At 43.2% G+C, this 10,000-nt stretch overlaps 1 protein-coding gene across 2 annotated transcripts in view; it reads right to left on the reverse strand.

The window, feature by feature from the left end:
* LOC138947285 (parvalbumin beta 1-like) overlaps positions 1–6,706 on the reverse strand; it is a 14,050-nt gene extending 7,344 nt beyond the window's left edge. The window contains exon 1 of one of the 2 annotated variants that reach the window (XM_070318728.1): positions 6,511–6,706. The gene's annotated coding sequence lies outside the window, so the exon portion shown is untranslated. Of the gene's footprint in view, positions 1–3,652; positions 3,670–6,510 lie in introns of those variants that run through there. The other variant, XM_070318729.1, reaches the window with a different exon arrangement.
* Between the last annotated feature and the right edge of the window lie 3,294 nt (positions 6,707–10,000).

Below are 10,000 nucleotides of genomic sequence, written 5' to 3' on the forward strand. Positions count from 1 at the left end.
TGTCTGTGTGTGAGTGTGTGTGTGTGTGTGTGTGCGTGTGCGTGTGTGTGTGTGTGTGTGTTTTGCATATCTTCCCGCTGGACTGTTAATAAGTTACGGCGACGCGCTTGCTAACAGGCCCAGTGTTTTTGACGTTGAGCTTCCAGTCTGTTCCAAGAACAATACAATAAGTGACATACACATGAAACATAACATTTAAGAAAAGATGACCTAATCACAAAATGCAGAATATATATACAACTGAAGGGAAAATTGAGGGTCCGCCCAAAAAAACACAACCCAAAATTCCAAAGGTCTTATACACTCGAAGGGAATCCTATACATAACCTTGCATAGTTCAGATAAACATGTACATTGAACCAGCGATGATTCATACCTAGACTTGCTAGACTGAGCAATCCTCCTTGCTCCTCGCTATCAGTTACACATGAGAAAAACCGCTTGCGATCACTTACACAGGTGGAAGTATGCCGGTGTAGGTGTGAAATATGATGTAGGTGCCTCTGTTGCCAAAGAACCGACAGGTGTGAGAAATGGCTTTTCCATCACGTCACATACATAGATACATCCAAGGCTTTTCATCTGGCACTTAACTTGCGGCGTGGCTATAATTATATTCAGTGTGAGATGTCTATCTTCAAAGCAAGTTCAAATAGACTGATGTCTGTGATGAACTGCAGTTAAGACGTATTGTGGTAAAGTGCAGATGTTTTGAGCTGGCATCGAATGCTGTCTGTTATTAAAGACAAACTGATAAACGAAATGAATAAAAAAAATTAAAAAAATAAAAATAAAAAAATCAACGACCATTGCCCAAACCTCACAATCTCGCATTCCCCATTTAGCCTACGCACCACAAAGATTTCTAGCCAGATAATATTCCCTTTGGAATCGTACTGTTGCTTGAGACTTTTACGGCAGCTGCTGTGATAACATAACAGGTAAGCGTATATGTATGTGGCCATTTCTGCGAAAACAGTCATTGTGGTTAAACTTATGTATGTGCATCTCAAGACTGTTTTTCATTACTTCTTATCTGTTTTACAATGTGCTATCACTTATATTTCCTTGAACGTTTAGAAATTCAGCATGCATATGGAGTCAATAAGCACAAGCAAGTTTGTTAACATTCAGTCCGACTTTGACCTCACGTTTCTCTAGTCAGAGGCTTCAGTCAACAATGCCAAAACTCGCAGAAAAGGCCACATATTACCTGATAAGCAGTTGAGATATATATCTAAAAAATGTCTGAGTTGTTGGACGAAAGCACACGGATTTTAACATTGATTTACCTTTCTGTGGCTTTTCGACTTCCACCCCAGGGTTGCATCAGTCTTAGTGCGTCGCCAGTAACTGACTGTCAACCTAGCCCTACCCACTTTGTGGCACTAAATGATGTCGAAAAATACATGATGGTTTCAATGAGGAAAATCTATATGGTTAACCTTCACATTATAAACATTATGGTACTCTGTGCACAGAAGGATGCATACTTGAAGATTCTGTTCAGGCAGAGAGAGAGAAATGGTGAATTCCTGCACAATCCTTCACCCAGCCGCTATTTTGTGCAGTCTGAGGTAGAATAACCTCATCCATAAACATGTTTTCAAAAGAAATGTAGGGCCTATCCAACATTCTTCTGAAAACAGGGAAAGTCAGCTGATTTGGCATCTGTCATTTATAAGGAACATAATGATCATATACCATTTCTAAGCGGCAATAGTATGGTTAGCAGTGCAGGGCAACTTCAGTTTTCATGTCGAAAGATGTATAGTCACCTCCACGTGCCCACAGACAGGTAAAGCTTATACACAGGTAAGATAATCCTACAGACATCAAGAAAAAGGTGCATGGCCGAGACCCCCTGGCGAGGAAGCCGACTGCTAGAAATTACCCTTTGCTGGCTTTTCCACAAGCTCTTGGCACATCCCATTATCGCAATGTGTGTCGCCTTATGTTGCAGTATCTTTTTTTTTTTCGTTCGTTCGTTCTTTCTTTCTTTCGCGTTCCTGCCTTTTCCATGAACTCTTGGCACATCCCATTCACATCGTCATGTGTGTCGTCATGTTGCAGCTTCATTCTTTCGTTCTTTTATTCTTTCTTTCTTTTTTTCTTTCTTTCTTTCTTTTTCGTACAATCTTTCTTTTTTACTTTTGTAGATTATCGTAAGATGAATTATTATTTCAAAGCGGCTTCTCCTCCTGCTAATTCTGAGAATGTCTACATCTTCATGGCAACTTGCAGTATGTTTCATGTTGTGTTGTGTTAAATTTCAGTTCTTTTTTTCATTTTCGTTCTTTCTTTCTCTCATGTCACAGTCTGTCTGTCTGTGTGTGTGTCTTTCTTTCTTTCCTTCTTATAAGGTGTGTATACTCCACGCTGTTAATAGTGGGGTACAGTAAAGCCAAGAGGAAGTTAGACAGGTAGCCAGACATAATGAAAGGGAGCATAGCCCCCCTTGCGAAGATGCCTGCTGCTTGGAATCTCCCTTTACTGCCTTTGTTTTGTTTACCCCCAGCAAGAAATCTTGGCATCTTGCATCACCGTGTGTCGCTGTTTCAATTGTTTGCTTCTTTCTGTTCAATGTATCCTTCTTTCTGCTCATATGAGTTTGTGGTATATCATTGCATTTTCACTTTGGTCTGCCTAAATCAGGTGAAAGCTGCACATAACTGATACGAGTATCACATATATGTAACCGTGTGCCGAAACACTACGATCACCTCGGGAAGCGAAGTGCAATCAAACAGGATTGAAAATGTTAGGGCTAATTTCTTAGCCCTATAAAAACTGTTATGCAAACCCGAAGGTTTCCATGAACATACAGACAATCGGAAACCACCAGACCCCATCACAAACAGACTTCTACAATCCACTGGTGTTGACTTTTAAAGGCCAACAACTCGGGTGCAGAGTCTGCTGTGAAAGGAGCGGTAGCCTCCCCTGTCACATATATATAGAGACAGTGAACTAAAGCCAAAAGCTTCTCCTTTATTGGCCCTACCCCCATCCAAAGTTACGTCGAAACCATAAATAAGAATCGTTTAACCACCACGTCTTAATTATTTGCAGCTAGACCCTTCACTTCACCTTCTTGGCCTGGTGCCTTTCCTCCCCCGCACGGTATCCTATAGTCCCTAATAGGCAAAGTACCTGTGGGACCTGAAGCACCATTTATTGATTTGAAGCCAAAAGCACCAACCCCCCACCCCCCCCCCCCCCGAACCATTCAACCAATCCGCCAGCCAACCATCCACACATCCCCAAAGCAAACCAATCATTCAACGACCTACCAACTCAATCACTAACCCAATTGAGGAGGATGAGGATGAGAAGAAGGATGAGGAGGAGCAGGATGATGATGATGATGATGATGATGATGATGATGATGATGATGATGATGATGATGATGATGATGATGATGATGATGATGATGATGATGATGATGATGATGATGATGATGATGATGATGACGACGAGAAGGAGGAGGGGGAGGAGGAAGAAGAAAAGAAGTTGGCAAATGAGGAGACCATTGAGGAACAGAAGAAGAAAGATGGGGACGACGAGAACAAAGAGAAAGAGACAAGGGGGACAAAGAGAAGGCGGTAGTCAAGGAGGACAGAGGAAGAGTCATGCGAAAACAAACACATACCACAGTCTTCAGGAAACCCCCCGCGGGTTTGGGGGAAGAATTTACCAGCATGTCGTAAGAGGCGACTAACGGATTCTGTTTCTCCTTTTACCCTTGTTAAGTGTTTCTTGTATAGAATATAGTCAATGTTTGTAAAGATTTTAGTCAAACAGTATGTAAGAAATGTTAAGTCCTTTGTACTGGAAACTTGCATTCTCCCAGTAAGGTAATATATTGTACTACGTTGCAAGCCCCTGGAGCAAATTTATGATTAGTGCTTTTGTGAACAAGAAACAATTAACAAGTGGCTCTATCCCATCTCCCCCCTTTCCCCGTCGCGATATAACCTTCGTGGTTGAAAACGACGTTAAACACCAAATAAATAAAGAAAGAAAAGTCTTCAGGAAACTTGGCACTGACGACAAACAAAGAAAACAAGACCGTCGAAGAACACTTCCACGTCTTCCTCGATCCCATTAACAACCTCTACCTGTCAAAACAGTAACAAGACAAATCCCTCTGGAGAATACAGGCACGTAAACTGTTTCACAAATCTGTCAACGGTACACTTTGCAACTTTTATTGTAACATTTATTTTGCATTCACGAAGCTGCAAAACGCATTAAACACCTTTTGCAAAGAACTAACTCTTGCACATGTATGATTCACGTCCAAAATTGCATGGGTCTGTCTTGTGCATCAGTTGCATGGCAAGAATAGGCAAGTTGCTTTAACATTAACGGAGGAGAGTAGTTCTTGCCAAAATTGTATGGTCTGCTGAGGTTTATCCCCGAGTACGCAGTACTAGGGTCCTGCAGACTTTAATTGTGTGTCTGTCTGTGTATCTGTCTGTTCGTCTCGACTTAACAGCTTATTGCTGGGAAACTACTGGGCGCAGTTCGTTCAAAAGTTGATACACTAACTTGATAATAGGTCCGATTGATCGTATTAAAACTTCATAATGTTACCTGGGACCTAAATGCGAAATATTCCACCAAAACGACTCTTAACGGGGGGAGTTTTTGCGGTGGGAGGCTGGTCGCTTTGCGAACAGCCTGAACTAAAGGGGAGACTTGGGCGGCGAACACGTCACGCAGTGACGAGAAAAGCATGATTTCAGTGCAAGCCAGACAACGGGTGGGGATATGGTCTCGGCAAAGAAATTACAATGCAAGGTTTGGTCTCGGTGAAAGAGAGACAGAGAGCACGAGAGAGTCTATGGCCAAAGTGATCCGGGTTCGATTCCCGGCATGGGCGGTCTATTTTTTTGTTGTTGTAATTCTTGTTTACTATTGTTTATTATGAACGTTTTAATGTTTTATTTTACTCTAATATTTTTTTTAATTGTGTAAAATAAATAAATAGTTTTTTTTTTTTTATTTTTTTTTTTAATCCAAGTGATCCGGATTCGATTCCCGGCATGGGCGGTCAAATTTTTTTTTTTTAAATTCTTGTTTACTATTGTTTATTATGAACGTTTTAATGTTTTATTTTACTCTAATAATTTTTTTAATTGTGTAAAATAAATAATTTTTTTTTAAATTTTTTTTAATCCACGTGCACAAGACAAAAACTTTCATACTGGGGGGGCGAGCCAGTCTGAAGAGTACTCGGGTCCAGCGCCAGCGTTTTTTTTATTCCTTTGTTTGTTTGTGTGAATGAGGATGAGAGTCGCTTGTTTATTCCGGCCAATGCGTCTTATTTTCACCAATGCCAGGCGACTGGTTTCGTGTGTGTCTGACGGTTGTCCACAGTTGGAGTGCTTGTAACCATTTGTTCTTTCAGTGATCTTGTCACTCTTGTTCACGATTTATGTCAGCTTGATGATTTTGGTGCCCGGTCAAGTTCAAGGTTCTAAAGAAGACACATGAAGCAATAACTTTACGGCATGATAGCTGCAGCTCAAGTGAGGACTTTCTCATACCGAACAGTCATCCTGTGACCGGCACGGTTGGCCTAGTGGTAAGGCGTCCGCCCCGTGATCGGGAGGTCGTGGGTTCGAACCGGCCCCGGCCGGGTCATACCTAAGACTTTAAAATTGGCAATCTAGTGGCTGCTTCGCCTGGCGTCTGGCATTATGGGGTTAGTGCTAGGACTGGTTGGTCCGGTGTCAGAATAATGTGACTGGGTGAGACATGAAGCTTGTGCTGCGACTTTTGTCTTGTGTGTGGCGCACGTTATATGTCAAAGCAGCACCGCCCTGATATGGCCCTTCGTGGTTGGCTGGGCGTTAAGCAAACAAACAAACAAACAGTCATCCTGTGCGGTGTACTTTCACGAAACTACACAGCACGAATCTCCGTTTGACAATCTCCTACTCTCCTCCAATATAATTTGTTTCTCAAGACAGTGTTCTCATTATCTTTAAAGTCGCTATTTGTACAGGTGCGCGCAAGGGTCCCTCAGAGTCATACCTCTAGCAGCTAGTTTTCAAGGCATTTGACGCACGGAACAGTTCGCCGACTTGATTTAAATACCGATTTAACAATCAAATAAACAAACACACAAACAAAAAAAACCAAGAATACCACCACTGAGCAACAGCCGATTGTTAATTGAGAATAATATAGTCAGAATCTGACAAGTACATTGTCACTTAAAATTAATGTCGCCGAAGAAAACAATTAAAAACTGCCAGTCACGTAAATGCATTGACCCCGGATCAGTTACCAGGGAAGTTTTGACTGTTCTTTGCGGTTACAGACCTAGCTTGCTGACAAATGCAGTCAAGACACCTCCACTGAACTGGCAACCACTATGAATTGATCATTTGCTATGCCGCTTGTAATTACGACGCCGGAATTTCAATCCAGCATCAAACGACTCCCATATATTGATAATTGCAAACATACAAACAATTAAAGAATAAAACCACTCACCGCCGATGCCCAAACAAATCCCAGTTTAAAGGTCCTAAACTCTCCACAGCACAACACTAAGCTTTGCACGGTCTCACACTGAAACCCAAGGCCGTTACAGCAGTTCCGCCACAGTAGAAAGGAAGGAAGGAAGCCGTGTCTGCAACAGCCATGATTCCTCGTGTGCACGTGCTGACACGAGCAATGCGAGCTGCGCGCGTCAGTCAGTTTACCTGGCCTTCACAGACGCAGCAGCACAGGTACTACACACGTCAACTTGAAAGAACTTGGCAAGTACACACCCGTGACGACAATACGTACAACATACCCCCCTACGAGGTTTGCCGAAACTATGGCAACTTCCGCATCTCTTGAAATGATAGGGCCGCCTACCAGTGCACCCCCCCCCCCCCCCTCTCCCTCCTCCTCTCCTCTCCCGGGTTTTTCCCCTACCTCTCCAGACCGAAAAGAATTTGAGAAAATCGGGTCTTGATGATAAATGTTGTTAACGCCCATACGGATAAACCGTTTGGGGCATCAGACGGGGCTTTAGAAGCTTACGGATAAACCATTTGGGGCATCAGACGGGGCTTTAGAAGCTTACGGATAAACCATTTGGGGCATCACGGACGGGGCTTTAGAAGCTTACGGATAAACCATTTGGGGCATCAGACGGGGCTTTAGAAGCTTACGGATAAACCGTTTGGGGCATCAGACGGGGCTTTAGAAGCTTACGGATAAACCATTTGGGGCATCAGACGGGGCTTTAGAAGCTTACGGATAAACCATTTGGGGCATCAGACGGGGCTTTAGAAGCTTACGGATAAACCATTTGGGGCATCAGACGGGGCTTTAGAAGCTTACGGATAAACCATTTGGGGCATCAGACGGGGCTTTGGAAGCTTACGGATAAACCATTTGGGGCATCAGACGGGGCTTTAGAAGCTTACGCATAAACCATTTGGGGCATCAGACGGGGCTTTATAAGCTTACGGATAAACCATTTGGGGCATCAGACGGGGCTTTAGAAGCTTACGGATAAACCATTTGGGGCATCAAACGGGGCTTTAGAAGCTTACGGATAAACCATTTGGGGCATCAGACGGGGCTTTAGAAGCTTACGGATAAACCATTTGGGGCATCAAACGGGGCTTTAGAAGCTTACGGATAAACCATTTGGGGCATCAGACGGGGCTTTAGAAGAGAGGGAGTCTAAGAATAGAGGCAAATTTGAGGAGAATGATAAACAGAAAATCTGAATAAAGAATACAGTGAAGCCTCTTTTGAGTCTGTTCAGTTTGCACTTGAAGTTATTTTTCGGCATAACAGTTTGAATAACTTGACAAATTAAACTTCCAAGCTGAAAGGCAATCGCCCGGATCGGGTCAAAGAATGATTGTGTGACAACCATTTCAATTAAATTGATTTCAAATGTAGTCGTGCCACGATGCTGCCTCCCTGACTTTTTTTTGCAAACGGGCTAAATGACGCCATCAAACACTTATACAGTGTACACAATTTAAAAGCCTGGGAGAAACAGGTTTCTGGGGATATTATCTGGGAGAACTTCAGTGAGAATAGCGCAAAGGTGTAGGCTACGTAATAGCGCAGCTTTTCTGGAAAAGAGGGTTTGCCACGGCTGAGATAGCTGAGACTACTGATGATGTGTCAGGCTCGGTTCATCACCAGTGTGTTATCTTCCGTGGCGGCTGCGTTCAGGTGAGATGCAAATTCAACACAGCTACAGTAACCCAATGCCAGAAACCCATCGGCAACGGTCGTACCAAAACTGCAGGCTCATAATTTACCAGGACCAACAGTATTTGAACAGGTTTCAAGTCAGTTTTCAGGTTTCTCCCAAGATATATTTTTGATGCGTGTTTATGTGGAATTCCGAACCGGCCAATCCGTCTGTGTCATGTTATCAATGCAAGCGGTCGGAGCAAAGCGGCACGCAGCGTCGATAGCCCTATAAGACCATGCAGCGCCTATTCGGACGGAGTAAACAACTTGATAACTATGAAGAGCAGAGCCAGTTAACTTGGGGTGGAGTCAAAAGAGGATGAAGAGAATGTCTGTGGTTGTTTTCGAAGAATCCAGGGGAGATTATTGTGAAAGGGTTCGTTGTAGGCCGGTGGGTGGCAATCACAGTGATATCTCTGTGGTGGCAAACTATGCGTAGGGCCAAGGGAGGCAACCTGAATGCAGAAGTAAATGGTTTTTTTTCTTAACACCCCCCCCCCCCCAACCCTCTCGCCGGGCGTATCTGATTTTTTAAAGCCTTTACTGTAATGCAATGGAAAATAAAATGGAGCCCCTTTTTTTTAAGACAATCCACCCCAGCCCTACCCAATTTTTACCTCCTACTATGAAGGCTGGCTCTCTTTTACAACCTGAATTTTTCAACAAAACTTCTTTTTTTTGGAAGGGGGGGGGGGGGGGGGGGGTCCTTCAATGTGTAGCTACATATAAACTTGAAAAATAAGATAGTTAAAACATACAATGTACTTGTAAAATAATGGTGCTAAAATGAGTGGATTTTTTCTCCATAGAGTAAATGCATTGTTCCTGAGTGATTTCAAGTCAGTGAAACCAAGTAGACTCTTTTATCATGAGAATCATGACATAGTGTAAAAGCTTAGTTTTGTGGAAATCAACTTACTTGGTTTGTTAGACAGTTTTCTGAAAATATTAATGAATATGAACATCATCAGTTCATTAATTTTCACCCAGTAATTAATCTTTTTTTTTTTTTTAAATCTTGATTTTGTGCTGTTTTGCATATACGGGATTTTGTACATTTCTGTGTGTAAATGTTGGTTTGCTATGCTTTATTGTTTGCTTTGTGATTTGTGTATGGGACTTGCACTCAAGAAAAGATATTTATTATTACTGTGATGACTTTAATCAGGTTTGAGTTGGAGTCTCATGCAGTTTGTTTGTTTGTTTGTTTGTTTGTTTGACGCCCAGTCCACCACGAAGGGTGATATCAGGGCGGTGCTGCTTTGACATTTAACGTGCGCCACACACAAGACAGGAGTCGCAGCACAGGCTTCATGTCTCACCCAGTCACATTATTCTGACACCGGACCAACCAGTCCTAGCACTAACCCCATAATGCCAGACGCCAGGCGGAGCAGCCACTAGATTGCCAATTTTAAAGTCTTAGGTATGACCCGGCCGGGGTTCAAACCCACGACCTCCCGCTCACTGGGCCACACAATGTCCAGAGAGCAGCAAGTCAACCTCATCAGGCTGCGTACTGGCCACAACAGGCTCAATGCTCACATGAACCGAAAGTTCAAGCTGGCGCCATCACCAACCTGTGCCTGCGGTCAAGAAGACCAAACAGGGGAACACATCTTACAGCGATGTCCCCTACTAGATGAGAAACGGAAAGAAGTGTGGCCGTCACCAACTCCCTTGCAGACCAAACTATATGGCAGTCCGACAGGAGTTGGAGAAAACGACAACATTTATCACCAGTGCTGGACTGATCGTGTAACCTCTG

This window comes from Littorina saxatilis, linkage group LG14 (genome assembly GCF_037325665.1).
Source record: "Littorina saxatilis isolate snail1 linkage group LG14, US_GU_Lsax_2.0, whole genome shotgun sequence".
NCBI classification, from domain to species: domain Eukaryota; kingdom Metazoa; phylum Mollusca; class Gastropoda; order Littorinimorpha; family Littorinidae; genus Littorina; species Littorina saxatilis.